The sequence below is a fragment of the Fukomys damarensis genome, unplaced genomic scaffold (genome assembly GCF_012274545.1).
Source record: "Fukomys damarensis isolate Sample0158 unplaced genomic scaffold, DMR_v1.0_HiC HiC_scaffold_39, whole genome shotgun sequence".
In the NCBI taxonomy this organism is placed as follows: Eukaryota; Metazoa; Chordata; class Mammalia; order Rodentia; family Bathyergidae; genus Fukomys; species Fukomys damarensis.
Genome location: NW_022900951.1, coordinates 24,201,467 through 24,209,283, shown reverse-complemented (window position 1 = coordinate 24,209,283; position 7,817 = coordinate 24,201,467).

Sequence of the window (7,817 nt, the reverse complement as noted above, 5' to 3'; positions counted from 1 at the left end):
AAAAAAAAAAAAAAAAAAACTAAAAATAAAAAAATACACAAATTTTTCAAAAGACCCTCTTCCACTTTAACCAATGACTAACTGATGTAGGAATATAAAACCCTGGCCCTTTTTTACTATAGTTAAAAAAAAACCTCTGTGGTGTAATTTATACTCAGCTTTCTCAGTGGATCAAGCTATGGTGGAACTTGAACTTGCAGCAAGGATTTTCTTTTTTTTTTTTTTTAACCTTGTGTTTGGGAGGCAGGTGGCTGTGGCAGAACCACTCAGCTAAATCCCCAGACATTTGCTTGATTTTTTGCAAACCTCAAATTGAACATAATAAGAAAGAATCATAGAGATTCCAAATCTGGCTTTTGAATATTCAACCTGTGAAACTAGAGACAGTAATATTTGACCATTTATTCATTTGTCTATCATTTACCAATTACCTACTTTGTACCAGAGAGTGCTGGATGACAGGGCAGTATGGACTCGTAAGACCTAGTACTTGTCCTTAAATAGCATTAGAGAAACAAATAAAAAGTGCATGTATGATAGCTAATGTGGCAAGGGCTGTAAGAAATATCTGAATTCTACCCAAAAGAAGAAGGGAAGACTGGAGAGAGAAGGTTTTATTTCAGAAATCTTGTCAGTAAAATTTTCTTGTAACTAAAAGAGAATGCTATTGGCCCTGGTAGTAGAACTCAAAAGTGTATAGAATCAATTTTTGAAAGGGGATCTAGGGTCAACTTTGAATAATTTCTTTATTTAAGGTAGAGGAAATTGAATCTCACTTGACCAAATAACAGTTATTTAAGTTTCTATAACTAGGAAGTGGTCAGAATTCTCTTCTGACATGATTCAGCCATGTTGCCTTTCTTGAAAAAGGTAAGTTGGGAACATAATGGAGATATTTGCTATAATAGGAGCTGTTTTGAATCCTGGCCTATTGGTGCATGGCCCCAAGAAAATGCCTCATCTTTTTGGATATTCAATGCCTTCCTCAAAAAAAATGAAGTTAAAAGGATAACTTTCCTTTGGTGATGTTGTAGCATATGTATGCAGCAGAGTGCCTAGCAAAGGGAAAGTGTTTGAGGCTTGCTGCACTTCATTTTTCATCTGTTTTCAAGTCTTCCCTTGTCAGGAAATGTTATTTACAGTAGTATAAATGGAGTCAAAGATGTTAATCTTTATTGATGTTTTCTTATTTTTATTAATCTAAATTAAAGAGTTGAAAACAACCAGACATTGAAGTAAGACAGTTTTTTTAATAAGCTGGTATTTTTGGTTAAGACAAACCTAACCACAACTCATGAGTTTACTGATAAGTCTTCTCAGTACCAGTCTAATTTTGTTCAGTACAAGCCAAATAGGTAAGTCTGCTTTGTCAGTCCAGTCAGTTATAATAATAACAAACATTAAAGTATATTTTTAAAGAAGTCTGTTTTAAACATACCATAAAAGGGAATAACCACATGGCAAATAACTTGTGAAAAGATAAATGACTTCATTATACATAACAGTGAAGTCAATTAAAACCACAATGTAGGGCTTGGGATTTCACTCAGTGGTTCTGTCACTGCCTCACAAGCACGAGGTCTGTAATTCAATCCCAGTACCAAAAACAAAACAACAACAACAACAAAAAACCAACAATGTAACATTATGACACATTTACTAGAATGTTTAAATGTTGAAAATGAAATCACGGGCAGACAATCAAAAATATAGGTGAAGTGTTGAGATACCTGGAATTCACATGTACTCATAGTGGAATAAATTGCTTCAGCAGTCTTGGGAGACTTTTCAGCACTGCCTCTTACATGTAGACATACAAATAACCTGTGATGCCAGCAATTGCATCTGTAGCTATAACCTCAACACAAATTGAATTAACTGAAAGTATGTGTTAGAAGGTTCGGGGAAGCGTATTTCAGAGTTTCAATTTATCCAGCCATGATGACACACATCTCTAATCCCAGCGCTCTTGAAGGCTGGTGGGGGGGGTTGCAAATTCAGGCCCATCCTGGAAATTTAGCAACTTAGTGGGACCCTGTCTCAGCGTAAAATATTAAAAAGCGATGGGGATGTAGTTCAGTACAAAGACCCTAGGTTCAATCTCTAGTGCTACAAAAAGGTTTTTAAAAAATCCATTTGGAAAATACCTAAAAGCTCATCAGCAGAACAGTGGGTAAATGCACTGCGGTATCTCCATTCTGGGGCCATCCTAAAAAATGAGAACAGTCCATCTGTAGCTATTAAACACAAATATAATGTTGGGAAAAATAAGGTAGACACATAGAACATATATTGCAAGATTGCATTTCGTGAGGAGGCAAAACTAATCAAACTACATTGTAAGGCATAAGGACAGTGGTTAATCTGTGGTAGGAAGAGGGGGTTATGAGGAACAAAAAAGGGAGCTTCCAATGCTGTAATACCCTGATTTTTCCATTGTCGTTGCTGTTGATCCAGGCTATGTTCAATTCCTTTAGAGAAAGATAATAGCCAGCAATTATTCAGTAATTATTATGTGTAAGGTATTTTTTGAAGGTACCTGGTATGTGCTGACTCATTACTCTACAAATAAAATAGGTAATATGTTTATGGACAATTTACAGGTGAGGAAACTGAAGCTTGCTCAATATTCCATAGCAACAAAGTTGAAAATTGTGCCTGCTCTTAATTTCTACCCTTATCTTCTGCTTTTAACATTTGATTATTTTCTCTCAGTTACATTTAGCTAAAACATCTATTTTATATTTGGCTTATGTGTTGCCTTATTGTGTTGCTATTCCTAATATGTCAAGCTGCACACTAAAGAGTTATTAGAAATTCAGCATTATTTCTACTGTACTGTTTTCCCTAGCAGAGCCTGTAACTCTTGGTTATATTTATCTTCTTGCTCTGTTTATCTTTTTCCTATAGGAGCAAAGTGAATTATTATGCTTCTGTTAAATCAAGAGAAACATTTTTAAATTATAGATTTCAGGGCAGAAATGTTAATATTTCAACTTTCTAAACACCTATGAATAGTGTGATGAAGGATGTGTTAACATGTATAAATATGACTATGACTTTGTGAACTAATTTTTACACCAAGAAAAACAACTATTTGGTAAATCACACAGGAGGCCAGAAAGAGATTCCTATAGTCAATTTGTGTATGTTTATCAGATATTTGAAAAATATTATTCCAGAATGAGATTATAGCATAGCAAATACTAGGTACTAGCAGGAGATTATTCTTAGCAGAATACAGATAATAACTTAAAAATTGGATATTTTTATCATAAACATCTCTTGTGACAGAGGCAATGCTACCTGTTCATCGTACTTATAAATTTGCTAAAAAATGCGGTTTGTCAGTCTTTTGCGTCTAGATAGGGCCACAGTTGAAACGTTCCATCTTCCAGGCCAGATCCTGTAAAACCTCCAGAGGGGTGTTCTTTACCGCTCTGTCTTTTTTCTCTTGCTTGTTTCCTTATATAGGTAGCTTAAAGAAAAGGGCTACAAAATGGTAGAGCCATGTGGTTAAAGGACCCTAATTCATAAGTCTTTGCTCAGAGGAATAGTAGCCAGTAGCATTAGTCTCACTCTTTGCATGAGAAATAAACTTTGATTATGTTGAGTCACAGACACTTGATGTTTGTATTCTAGTACAGCAGAGATTAGATGATCTGGATTTATAACTTCCAGCTATAAAATCTCAAAGTCATAGAAAATTATTTTTTCTATGCCATTCCTTTTTTCATTTCAGGTGTTAAATTTCTTCTTTATATAATTTTATTGCACCTAAACATGCAAATTTTAATTCAATTGTGTCACTTGTTTAACTTACTATCAGTCCCAGATCTGGGTAAAATGGGTAAAAAGTGCACTTTTTACTCTCCCACTGAACACATTAAAGCATGAATGGAATGCATAAAGCAACTATTTGAAAACCTTTTATGATAAATAGTAGAAGACAAGGAATGCCCACGAGACTTTGAAGTACTGCTAATGTTGCAGTACACTTACCTTTTTTTTCCCACTTTGATATCTCTCAGCCTGAATCAATATAAGCAGAAACTTGGAAATGAGCACTGAGGCTTGGCCAAAGAGAGCCTGAGGAGAAAAACTCTGCCTCTGGCTGAAGAACAAGGACAGGAACTGCCAATGTTAGGAGATCTTCCCTCAAATATTCTAATTCCCCATTCTCCTTGCCCCAATCTTGAGACAGTCCCATGGTAGTGGTGAAGGTAGTGGCTGCCTTTACTAAAACATGCAGCAGTGAAAACTCTATGGGAAGAATCTCCCTCTCTGGTCTAGGGAGCCACAGCTCCAAAGTTTAGGGCAAACTCTCTGTTACTTGTTTTGTTCCATTCTCTTTGTTTCACTGGAGCCAAGACTTTAATCACAGTAGTCCACAACGCAGCATACCAGTTAGTGTAGGGTAATTAGAATGCCAAGTTTCTGGCCAGAGAACCAAAAAAAGGATGGAGGCAGAGAAAAACAGAAAAATACCAGGGAAGGAGCTGGACATGTAGCTCAATGGTAGAGCACTTGCCTCTCACTCTCCAGGGCCTGGCTTCGATCCCCAGTACTAGTAAAAAAGGGATGAAGAACTCGGAAAATTGACCCCACGTATTTGTTTTTGAATTCCAAGGATTGTGCTGAGGTTAAAAATGTGAAAACTGGATTCTAATTAATATATTTATCTGTACTTATATGTCTCTATCAATCAGAGTTCATTTTGTTGACCTAACTATATTTTTCTCTTCTCTTATATCTGCTATTCTTATAATATCAATTACCTTCTACTTTCTATGAATTTATTCTATCAATCATATTTTAACACCTTAAGATGGATACGTAAATCATTAATGTAAAGACTCCCTTCTTTATTATTAGTTTTTGTGGCTATCCATCTCCCCTGGATCACTTTTCCTATATTTCATTATTTATGATATCTACTATTTTTGCTATCATTTTTTTCTGAAAGTTTAAAATTTCTTTTAGTTTTTCTTTAAGTTATTTGATGATGTTAATGTATTTATGTATGTGTTTTAAGTTTCAAGTTTTACTTTTATGACTTATTTTCTAACATACTATCTTATGGTTAGATATGAGATCTGAAATTTTTTGAGAATATTATTGCCATATATATGAAATTGTAATAAATTTTCCACATGTACATGTATGCAGACATAATTATATGGGGGATACTCACAGTCCCCACTTTCACTTAAAAATCATCTTGGTAGTTGCATTGTTAATTGTGATACTTGTTAAACAGGCTTGTTTTTCATCTATATGTTTGCCAAATTGTATATTGTATAACCTGTGAATGATCAAAAGAGTTATGTTAAAATTCTCTGCCTTGATAGCAGGTTCATTATTATAGTATTATAGATTTTCAGTGCATATACTTTGAGTCTATACTATTAGGAAAATTAAAATTTAAGTCATGACTCCTTCTGTCCCTAATTTTTTTGTGTTAAAGTCAACTTTTTAGTGCAACATACATATCAGCATTATTGTGATGAAGGTTTCCTACTAGGTCTTTTGCCCCTATACTTTTACTTCTAATTTGTGTGTGTGTGTGTGTGTGTGTGTGTATCTGTGAGTGTGAGTATGAGTGTGTGTGTATGTGTACACATGTGCATGTGTTAGGGACAGAACTCAGGGCTTTAAACATGTCAAATAAGATCTCCACCACTGAGTTAAACCCCAGTTTCTACTTTCAACTTTTCCATGTCCAAATGCTTTAAGTGTTTCACATAATTGAAATCTGGATCTGAGCTTTTATCTAATTTATGCATCAGTCTTGTTAAACTAGGAGGTTTATATGTATTGTAATTATTGTTATCTTTGTTATTATTTCTATCACCTTAATTTCTTATTTCAGTGAATACATTTTTTCTTGCATTTCTTTTTACTCCTGTCTGATTCGTTTTTTAATTGACACTATGTATTACTATGGATAAAGAAAAGGTTCTTTCATCCTTTATTTCCTTTCTACCACCCATCATGACAATCAATCCTTTACCTTGATCCTTAATTAAACTGTGGTTTAAGAACCAAAAGCATCAACAATACCCAGGAACTCCCTAGAATTGCAGAACTTTGGGTCCCATTTCAGATCTAGTGAAATAAAATTTATAGGTAAACGAGAACTCCAGGTATTTATAGGCATAATAAACTTGAAGAGTCATGGAATTAGACTGTAAATTCTTGGGTTTTATGAATGCATTTTCTCTTTCTCTTTAATTTTTATTTTTTTTAAATCATAATGACCATTATTAAGGTGTTTATTTGATCACTTTTACTTTATCTCTTACAACAACTCTACACTTCTTTCCTTTTGTTAAATATTTATCTAAAAACATTTTAAATACATCTTCTTGGAACAAAGCTTTTGAAATACTACATGGTTCAGAATACTTTTATCCTGCCCTCTTATTTGAATGTAATTTTGTTCAATATATACTATTTTCCAAGTTGATTTTCCTTCACTCCTTGGAAAGATCGACTTGTACCAAGTGTTGAAAAATCTGACATCAACCTGAACCTTTTAATCTATAAGATATGATTGAAATATACTGTGAATGTTTGAATTTTAAAGACGACAGCAAAAGAGACTTTGCCATTAACTCCTTCAAAATAATCCCCTTTGCCACACTTATCTCATTATTCTTGCCACTTTCAGAAGCAGCTCTGGAAGACCCATTTTGTGTGTCTTTCAGGAGGTCTGATAAAAAAAATACAGTGAATGCTGTACCCATTGCCATCCAATGGAAAAGCAGCTCATTAAAACATTACAGTGTGTCGGCTGGGCATGGTGGCACACACCTGTAATCCCAGCACTTGGTAGACTGAGGCAGGATGATCGCTGTGAGTTCGAGACCAGCCTGGGCTACACAGTGAGTTCCAGGTCAGTCTCAACTACATAGTGAGACCCTGTCTCAAAAAAACAACAACAACAACAACAACAACAAACATTACAGTGTGTCCTCATCCACCTTACTCACTGGATCTGGCATCATGTGACTTCAGGCTCTCCTCAAATTCAAAATAACCATGAAAAGTAAACGTTTTTAATCCATTAATGACATTGAGACAGCCTTGATAGGGCAACTGAAAACATGACAAAACAGAACTTCCAGACTTGCTCAGAAAGTGGCAAAAAAGATGGGATAAGTGCGTTCAAAGCAAGAGGGATATTTCAGGTGAATAAACAGCACTGTCTTACTGTAATACATTTTTAAAATATAAATATTCACTGTGTTTTTCAATTAAATTGCTTATGTCATGGATTCTTTTTTTTTCTGTTTAGAATTTTGTTTTTTTTTCCTTTAAATTCTTAAATTTCACTGTAATATATCCAGGTATAGATATGTTTTCTTTTTTCTCTTTCATTTCTTTGCTTTACCTTTCTTGTTTTGAGTCTCTCACATGATAAGCATATACTTCACCACTGAGCTCCATCCCCAGCCCCCAAATTGTTCTTAAAATTCTTCCCTTTGGCACTTTCTGAGCTTTTTTTTTGAAGTCTTTCAAATATGTTAACTCACTCTTCAGAAGTATTCAAACATTTTTCTCTTTTTTATTTCTCTGAGTTCCATTTTCCTGAATATCAGCACTTACAAGCCCACTGTCTTTTTCTCTTATGGTCTCCTCTCCCAACTGCCTATCCTTAGGTGGATTTCCTTAATCTGGTGTTCAAATTCAGTGATTGATTTCTTAGTTCCATACTGTGCTCTTTATGCCATCAGTATGTTTCAAATACTTTTACACACAATATTTTAGGGATTTTTTTTTTTTGAAATCATAGTTTGTCTTCTAGTACTTTT